Source organism: Natator depressus, chromosome 5 (assembly GCF_965152275.1).
Source record: "Natator depressus isolate rNatDep1 chromosome 5, rNatDep2.hap1, whole genome shotgun sequence".
In the NCBI taxonomy this organism is placed as follows: Eukaryota; Metazoa; Chordata; order Testudines; family Cheloniidae; genus Natator; species Natator depressus.
This window is the reverse complement of record NC_134238.1, coordinates 86,956,446-86,966,565: the sequence shown is the minus strand read 5'-3', so window position 1 is coordinate 86,966,565 and position 10,120 is coordinate 86,956,446. Positions and strand designations below refer to the sequence as shown.

Sequence of the window (10,120 nt, the reverse complement as noted above, 5' to 3'; positions counted from 1 at the left end):
CATCATCAGGGAATGTTCTCTATATCCTAACCCCAAAGAAAAAAATAGGCCCCTTCGGGTTTTGGATGTGACCCAGAACCATGGGTCAGATTCGGATCTAGGGATTCATCCCACTCTCTCTACCCCTCAGGCCAATCCAACTCTTATGGAAAAGTCCTATAGAATTCAATAGGAATGAAGGCAGTAGGGTTCTATTTCAATTTGATATAGTCCTATGGGAAAGTTTGATCTCCTTCCATAGTGTTTTGAACCATCCTATTCTGTAGCAGAGATATAATTCACTAATAAGTTTTATAGGATGATTTAAAAATCCTCTATTACTTTTTAGACACCTTTTCCACGAGAGCATGTTTTTTCCGCTCCCTTCCCAAAACATTCAATAGGGTGCATATTCAGGCTTGCAGTTTAAGCCCACCTCTAATAATAACCTAACATTTCATAAATAGAGAGTATGGGTCAGATGCTCTGTAATGGAATATAGAGCTTTTGTTTAAAACTGATCCAGGTTTTAGTAGTAGTGCATGCCCTTACATATCAGTGTTTCTCCATAGATCTCAAAGCACTGTAAAAAGTTGTGTAAGTATCAATATCCTCTTTTTACAGATGTGGAAACTGACTCATGAAGAGATTAAGTAACTTGCTCAAAGTCACACAGCATGTCAGCAACTGAACCAGGAACAGAACTTGGATCTCTTCATTCCCTGGTGCCTTTTCCATGATGCAGCTCAGGAGTTACCTAAAGCTGATTCACTGGTAAAGAACATGTTTGAGTCATACACAGGTAGAAATAAGATTTCAAATTACGGATGAAAATGTGTAGTGGTGGGTCTCCTAACTTGTTGCCTGATTCAAGTAACAGATCATAAATTGGTGTGTTTATAGACCACAAAGTATTTGTTGTTCTTTGTTTCAGGGTGTCCTAACATATTAACCATCTGATTTAAATTTGTTCCTGTAGATGCAAAATGGATACTGAATTTTCCTTTCTTTAAGGAAATTGAAAAACAAAGATGCTGGGCTTCCTCTCTATTTGAGAGAAACCATGTATATCTGTAGGCAAACCTGTTTCATATTTCATGCTCTGTTGGTGCTTTGCATTGTTTAAAATTAATTTCAGATCAGACTGCTGTTGAGTTCTAATATAGTTTTACTGAGCTCATTCTAAAAATTATTGGTGAGATGTTGGGCCAGATTATTCTATGTAGCATGATCTTTTTATGCTACATCATCAACATGATCTGGACCGAAAGGGCCACATCCAGCCCTAAGAAGATCATTCCAGTGCAATGAAAATCCTCTGGTGTATAGCCAGCCTACAGGCTCTTAGATTATTTCTTTTCCCTGATGTCTGCATAGCATGGAAAAGGTTGCAGAGCCAGAAGAAAGGGGGCTAGGATGCCCCCATACCAGGCGGATCGCTGGCTACAATTTTAACCCCTTGGGGTTGTTATCCGCAGTAGGAGAACTGGCTCACATACAACTGCAGCAGGGGCTGTGAACAGTTCAATCATTGCTGAGGATCTGACCACATGTGTTTTGCTCTTTTGCTATGAATCCTTTTTGCTATGTAATGCACATGATGATGGGGACTATTAAAACTAAGGGAACACTTGCAAGCTACATAGGAGGTGGAGTTGATCCTACAATTGAAAGGGAAACATTGCTGTTTCTCAGGATATTTATAGTAACCCCAGCACCATTTGTACTTTCAGGGAAGTCCTTCTCGTGATACTGTGTACTTTAGCCATGTGTGGTCCAGCATATTGGGCACAACACTGAGATTCACAGTTCTCTGAACCCAAAGCTTCCTTTGAACTTTGCAGTCCTACACAGTAAAACTATGTGTGGTGCTGGGCGGCCCACCCAGAGAGCTGGATACTTCTTGTGCGCTATCCTGTACTTCTCCATGGTAAACTACTGTTAAAATGCGATGGTAGTATCCATCTTTGTGTCAATACTGTTTTCTTCCCAACCCACTCCCACTCCAAACTACCCAGTGGAGGTGGACGAGGAACATCATAGTCTCATACATCATTGTGTGACAGGGTCGGGCCAGATGGCTACAGGAGAGTAATAGAAGGCAGATATATTAGCCCCATGTTAAGTAGGTCCCTTTTCCCTGGGTAAAGTAACAGGGAAGGTTCCAGAACAATCAGGAACCTTCTGGAGACAATTAAGACAGACAGGCTGATTAGAACACCTGCAGCCAATCAAGAAGCTGCTAGAATCAATTAAGGCAGGCTAATCAGGGCACCTGGGTTTAAAAAGGAGCTCACTTCAGTTTGTGGTGCGTGTGAGGAGCTGGGAGCAAGAGGCGCTAGGAGCTGAGAGTGAGAACACGTACTGTTGAAGGACTGAGGAGTACAAGCATTATCAGACACCAGGAGGAAGGTCCTATGGTGAGGATAAAGAAGGTTTTGGGAGGAGGCCATGGGGAAGTAGCCCAGGGAGTTGTAGCTGCCGCACAGCTGTTCCAGGAGGCACTCTAGACAGCTGCATTCCACAGGGCCCTGGGCTGGAACCCGGAGTAGAGGGCAGGCCCGGGTTCCCCCCAAACCTCCCAACTCCTGGTCAGACACAGGAGTCGTCGACCTGGACTGTGGGTTCAGAAAAATGGCCAGACTGAGGGCTGCTGTGAAGCTCCAAGGCGAGCAAATCCTCCAATAAGTGCAAGACTAACCAAGGTAGAGGAGGATCAACTTTGTCACAATATATAAGTACAGTCCTAACTGTATGCTGTGTCTGAGTTGTGATCATTGAAAAATGATTCCATGCTTCTGATGGTTGATTCACTGACCATTACTTTTAATTGCTACCTTATCACAGAAATTAGAAATGGAAAAGACCTATTAGGCCAGCTGGACTATTCCCAGGGATCAGTACAGGATTGTTCACTATGCTAAAATATCTACTGCTTAATCTGGGATCAGGTTGTAAGAGGAGACCTGCCACCAGAAGGATTGTCCTGTCCAAGAGTATTGTCACTCCAGGTGATTGACATGGAAACCCTTAACCAAACATTATCAGGCTTTCAGACAGATTCAATTTGAATTTCACAAGGTGATTCTGGGAGGTCTTGACTTCACCCAAATTGGTTTGCTCATCTATGATGGGGTTCACCCCTGACCAAAACTAAAGGGGTGAGGGAGCAGTGCTGAGCCAAGAAGGTCCATCCCTCAGCAGCTGCAAAGCATGATCCAAAGGAAGGACCTGCTTAAAATAGGACTCTGGCAATCAAGTGGGGGGAGAGTGAAGGAGAGGCTATCTACAGGTAGGAAGTCAGTTAGTACCTTCTGGGACAGAGGAATCCACAGGGGAAGGACCTAGACTGTGGGTAAAGCTCAACCAGGCAGCCAGAGGCCTGAACTCTGTTTCTCTTTCCTTCTCCCTCACAAGGGAGAAATCACTGTAAAGGGAGCTGGGAAGCCCCAGTAGACTATCTGAATCACTGAAGCTGCTTGAACAACCCTTCTGTGAGGGAAGCAGAGGGCTGTGACCATGGTCCAATTGGAGGAGAACACAGTGGGAGGGCAGATAAGAAGTGGCCCAGTGGAGGCTGGTCTGTGGTATCAGCTAGAAGGAACAGAAGCATTCCCCACACATTCCACCTTGAACTGCTACATCATCTCAAAATACGAGCACTCTGGGTATTAGTGTTGTTTGTTTAGCACTGGTATGTATGACGTGTTCCACAGATAACATTGTGGGTATACATTTTTACTTTGTACATTTCTTTTCTTTTAAAATTACAATCAATACTTTAACATTATGGGTACCAAAATATCCTCTTAACTGCAAAATGTCATCAGACATTGATTTCTTGCTAGAAAGAAGTGGAAGCTACAGATAAGTCTTGCCAATGAGAGGAAAAAACCCTAGTGTTGGTGGCTTTAAAAAACAGTCCTTAAATCCACCCTCTTTACATAAACAAACACAGTTGTAAAAGGTAAATATTTGGGGGGAACACTAAAGCCAGATGCAAAAAGTTTCAAATTAATAAGTCCAAGTACTGTGTATGAATAGGATAAGGCAACTATATGTATTTTTAAAATTTTATTGCAGCCCTTGATTTCTGTTTAATTAGGAGGACATGTTTGTCCAAGCTTTTTTCTCGATCACAACATGTCACTAAACTGACATGCTACCCTAAAATGGCACAGACACTGTTTCAGTGTTAAACAATAGCACTTCTTGCTGCTAAAGAGCAAGTGAGTCACCAGTTTTGTTTCTTCCAATTATAATACTTTGCATATATGCCATCTTTCATCTGAGAAGCTCAAAGCACTTAGTAGTCACTGGAGAATGAAGTCTCTCAACACCCCTAGGGGAGGTAAGTAAGTGTTGCACATGGTAAACTGAGGCACAGATAGGCTGTTACATTCCCAAGGACAGACAGACAGTTGCAGACATGAAGAATAAAACCTGGTTCGCCTCACTTCCAGTTTGCTGCTGAAACCACTAATTTTCGCTCTTTCCCATGTTAAAAGTGCTCCCTCTGATCAGATTCCTGGGTGCATTAAAGCTATATAAGCATCTAATGGATCTATTTGTTGAATATGTTTTTACTATAGTTTCCCAGAGCTCTCTGAAGGAGAACAGATTTATGGAACTTTTTAGACTTGCACAATCAGATTGGGGGGAAAAACCTGGTACCCCAAAATACTGTGAGATATTGCTTTCCCATCTGCTCAAATTGGTGAATTCAGGGAATGCAATGCATCACCCTTAGAGCTTTTTGGTGTCATCCTGGTGAAATAATTTCCCACATTTCCAGGCTCTTGAAAATGCTGGAGCAATTTCTGCTCTTGCAATCACACTGACTATGGCCAGTACTTCATCCTCTGCCACTCATAATCTACAAAGAACAGGAGCACGTTTGTTATGTGGACGAGTCATATTTGTCATGCACAAAAATCTTGTGTTTGGCACTTAGTAATCAAACCCATTTCCAATGACTACGGTTCTGATATGCAGTTGGGGAATATTATCTCTGATTTTCTCTATTTCATTGGTGCCTTGCATAGCTGTCTCTTGTGGATTTCCTGTCTCTTTAAGAGCACTTGTCTGCTGTCATAAGTGCCCAGCTCCTGCCTGTGCCATAGACTGTTACACTAAGCACTTTATAACCTAAGCAAATTGGAACATTGTTCATATGCCTAAAGTCTACTACCTCTCATATGATATCACCCTGTAAATTAAAACCTGCAGTTGTATAAAGGCAATTAAAGGTTTGGTTTACGTTGGGCTTTTGGCCTTGAGGATTTCATTCTGTTTTTAGGTTTCAGAGTAGCAGCCATGTTAGTCTGTATCCGCAAAAAGAAAAGGAGTACTTGTGGCACCTTCGAGACTAACAAATTTATTAGAGCATAAGCTTTCGTGAGCTACAGTTCACTTCATCGGATGCATTCAGCGGAAAATACAGTGGGGACATTTATATACACAGAGAACAAGAAACAATGGGTGTTACCATACACACTGTAACAAGAGTGATCAGGTAAGGTGAGCTATTACCAGTTACAGTGGCTATTACCAGTTACAGTCATCACTGGCAATTTTATAGCACCATCGAAGTTTTTGGCACCCATGTGATCACTGGCTGTGTAGCGGCATTCCATGGTAAACATGTTTCAGAATTCATGGGTTGTTCATTCTAATAATATGTCCAAACCAAGAAACATCAAAACCAAACTAGTGCTGATTGAGGTGGTTTCTGGGTTCAGCTTCGAATATCCTCATTTCTGGTTTAGCCCTGCTACTTGATGTGGAGCAGCTGCTAAAAATTATGAAAATCAAAAACATAAATCTAGTATTCTTCAGCCTGCTTCAGCAGCCACATTTCACTTCTGTACAATACTTGGTATAACCCTTGTTCAATGGATCTGCAGCTTCCTATCAAGCTTGATGGCACAACTTCCTTATGGAGGCCACTGAAGAGACTGAAACATGACAGTAGCTGGTGCTGTACAAGTGTCCACATCTTTTGAGCGTCCTCCAGAACTGTCTGTTACGTTGCCCAAATATTGTACCGTTACCACCTGCTTGATGGCCCCATGCGGACAGGTTAATACTGAGCTGGTTGTAATCTGGAGCTGGAGACTGCTTGATGGTGATGGTGAGGGACTTAGTTTTAATAAGCAGACTAATAAGCAGACTAATACACAGTGCTTCTTGCCTGACCATGTCTGCCATCAGCTGCAGTGATTCACCAAGCTGAGCCAACAAGACAATGTAATCAGTGGATTTGAGAACTCAAAGCAGCTCAACACCACCACCAGCTGCCTCTTCAAGCTTATCCACCAACCAATCAATGACTGTATTGAAAAACAATGGTGACAGAAGGCAGCCTTGCTGAGCTCCTGTGGAGAAACCACGCTGTGTATCTATCATGACTTGAACACAGCTTTCTGTCCCATTATAGAGCTCTTCTGTCCATGATACTCTCTTTCCAGAGACTCTGAGTCACCTCGTCAGACCTCACAAGCTTGCTCATTGCACTGAGTGAAAGGCCTGAAGGAAGTTTACAAAAAGCGCTGTGCTTGGTTTATTAAATTTAGCTACCTTGTCAAAGAAGTTGTCTCAAGGTAAAGATCTGGTCAGCAGTAGAACAACCAGGTCTAAGGCCACAGTCAGTTTCCTGACCTTTGCCATGAAGTAGATAGTTGAGTTGAGACATTGATATGGAAACAAAGGCTTTCTATGGGACTGACAACATCACAATACCTCTATAATTGCTACATTTGGCCTTCTCACCTTTTTTGAACAGAGACCGAATAACTCCCTTCTTCCAGTCATCGGGGATGATATTAGTGCACCAAATGGTCTGGAAAAGCCTATGCAGCTGCAGTACAACAGTGCTCTCACCTGTCTTCAGCAACTCAGGTGTCATGTTACAAACCCCTCATGCCTTCCCAGGCTTCAGTTCATGGATTATGACCTGGATCTTTTCTTGGTTAAAGGAAGATGGTTCTACTGGGACTTCTTGCCCTTCTTCAAATGCAAGAGGGACTCCAGGTGGCAGACAACTGAGGAGCATCTTGAAACGATGTTTTCCATCAATGCAACTGATCTTGCAGACTCTGCCCGATTCTGCCATCCTGATTCTTTATTAAATAAACTGATGCCACTCTCCCCCGCAAACACAGCAAAGTTGAAAAGAGGGCCTAAATATGAAAGGTATTACAGGCTACTACTACTAGTCTCAGTTCAGCTAGTTTCCCAGGATTTTGTCTAATCAAAATTGAACCTGAACTTCATAGATAATGAAACACACTGAGTCAGAATGGGAGATCTGCAAAAACTCCCCAGGTTCTGCTCAATGGTTCAGTTGTTTATCCAGATCTTATTAAATTAATATTTGTGTCTAAAATATCAGTCTGTAAATCTCAGAGAAATATGCTGACAAAAAAAAATTCAGATTCTTCCTTCCACTCCCAACAAGAAGTATGTCTCTTCTCATCTCTTCTCTTTGTAAAAATCAAAAGAGTTTAGATTTGATTCTGGGGTTGAACATAGATATAAGTTGGTTCTTATTTTACCATAAGTGGCTCTCAGACACCCACAAAGTTAGTTGGCACAATTATACAAATAGGGGTGATGTAATGTTGATATGAAAATGACTATTTTCATTGGTCTGTTAAGCCTTTGTGCATGCCCAATTAGAGAGAGATGTTACCAGAAGCCTGAACAGACTCAGACTGATCTATGTGTTCAAGGAGTTAATAAAAATAAAGTACTGTTCCTGACAAACCTGATTCGTGAGTGTCTGGTAAATATTATAGTTCCTAACATGGAAATCCATTTGACATCTAAATATGTTTTTGATTGAGTTGTTAGTGGTTCAGACTATGCAAGAGATCTGCAGTATGAGTCAGAGAGGAGAATTTACCCACTGGGCTAGACAGTGCAGCTTATAAGAACATACAAAGCACCTAGTGCAATGAGGTTCTGGTCCATGAGTAGGACTATGAAGTACTACGGTAATACAAATAAGCCATATGATTATTATTTATTTATGAACTTTGCATTCAAGAGGCTTTCATTCAGAGCTCTTTAAACACTCTTACAATTGTTATTTTCTTATTTCAGATTTATATTACAGCAACATCCTGAGGCTCCAATCAGAGCCCAGGCCCCACTGTGCTCAATGCTGTACAACCACATATAATGACACAGTCCCTGCCCTGAAGAGTTTACAGTCTGAGAAAAGATCTTACAATGTTAATAACAAGTCAGAGAGGAGGATCTGGTTCCTGCCCCAAGAAGCTTCCTACCTAAATGAGGAACTGAAAGCTAAGTAAGTCAAACTCACCTAGTAACGGAATGACAGAAATGAATGATTATCAAGCAAGACAGGCTTTTAAAAAAGCCATTTTCAACCCACAGTTCCAGGCATTCACAGTAAAAGCCAAATGCCAATTCTGAGTTAGGGCAAACTTCTATTGATTGTCTCTCAAAAATCAGATCCCAATAGCTATATGAGATCCTGGAAGCTCTGGATTGTTCTTTGTCCTGCAATGGCATTGGCTGATAGATTACAGTATGATAACGATTAGCTCTAAATATCAGTTTTGATCTGTAATAGGCAAATCCATGCTTGATCTCCATGATTTTCTTATTGTTTAGTAGAATGTAGACTAGAAGAGTTAAGTCACCCAAACATGGTTCACATTCTACAGCCCTGATCTAAAGCCCATTGAAGTCAATGAATATCAAATGTCCGCTCACGTCCTTTCCTCTAAATGAGCTATTAGCATGTTTCTTACAATACATTTCACGCACTATATACAATATGTGTGCATGTACTGTGTACAAGACTTTTTTTCCATATATGTTTTCTGTTTCCCTGTGGTCTTCTGATCCTCTTGTTTCAGAGTAGCAGCCGTGTTAGTCTGTATCCGCAAAAAGAAAAGGAGTACTTGTGCCACAAGTGATCCTCTTGTGTGAATGAAAATTTACTTATGCCAAAGAACAACTACTATAAAACAGGGATTTTATAGTGGAGTTCCCTTTAGCCTGAGCCACTGTGGAAGGGGAAATAACATCCAGTAGACTCAACAAGACTGGTAATGGGTGTGATGGTGGCTCAACACTTGACCACATTCCAGGATTCCTGTAGATTATTATTGAACATGAATGGTAGAAGTCAGCTTGTTAGCCCACCAAATATGTAAAATATCAGGAAAAAAATCTTTGAAGGGAGATCTATTAGTATGAGAAACAGTCTTCAAAGGGAAGCCTCATTAATTAAACTGAACAGGATGTTATACTTCCAGGAGGAGAGGAGGGAACTTTGGTGGAGAGGAGGGAAATGGGGGGTTGATGGGGAGTAAGCAGCTAGCCTTCCAAATAGGTCTCTCCCATTTTTAATGTCTCCATATTGTATAATTCTATTCAAACATACACTTTTTGTTTATAAAAAATAATATCCCCTGTGACAAATGCATAACAATGACTCTATTAGCCTGGGCACCGAGTTTATATATGTTAATCATTTGTAAGGTTTTATTAAGAGATGTTAATGCCTAGACCACAGCCAAAAATGTATAGAAATGCATGGCATGGCTATCACCTGTCATAATATCCTGTATTGTTGTAGGTCTAGATGAAAGTGCCTCACTGTGATTGGCTTATTTATTGCAAGAATTCAAAGGCTGTTTATCTCGATTAGTTAAAGACCTATAATTACAGCAGTTTGACCTAGAGGAAGGTAATTACTCCACAAAAGCTCTCTACAGGAAACCAGACATTAGCCTTGGCTAATTAGGCTGACATTCACAAGCTGCCCTTATCAGAATGCAGATGGATTGGCAATAGCAGCGTGCGAAGAGCATCTACAAGTACTGCATGAGTTCCCCACAGAAAGCGTCTGCCAGTCAATGATGTCTAGGAGTGGAATTATTTTTTGCTGTCTTTTATACGTTTCTTTAAGAAAGTCCCTTTCCCAGAGACTGTTTCTCATGAAGAAAGGTGGAAGTTGATGGCAGTCCGGGGGACAGAATCAATTTATTTTGGGAAAAAACTGTATGAGCCTGGTTCTGTAAGTGCTTCAGTCATTCCTTGCCCTTATGACAATGGTTAGCCATCTCATCCTTATTGGCACATTCTTCAATCTTCCCCCTTT

At 41.4% G+C, this 10,120-nt stretch overlaps 1 long non-coding RNA gene across 1 annotated transcript in view; it reads left to right on the top strand.

The window, feature by feature from the left end:
- The first annotated feature begins 608 nt into the window (after positions 1-608).
- The window catches only part of LOC141987629 (uncharacterized), a 62,101-nt gene continuing 52,589 nt past the window's right edge, over positions 609-10,120 (top strand). The window contains exons 1-2 of the long non-coding RNA XR_012639591.1: positions 609-753; positions 8,086-8,293. This is a non-coding gene — a long non-coding RNA (uncharacterized LOC141987629). The remainder of the gene's footprint in view (positions 754-8,085; positions 8,294-10,120) is intronic.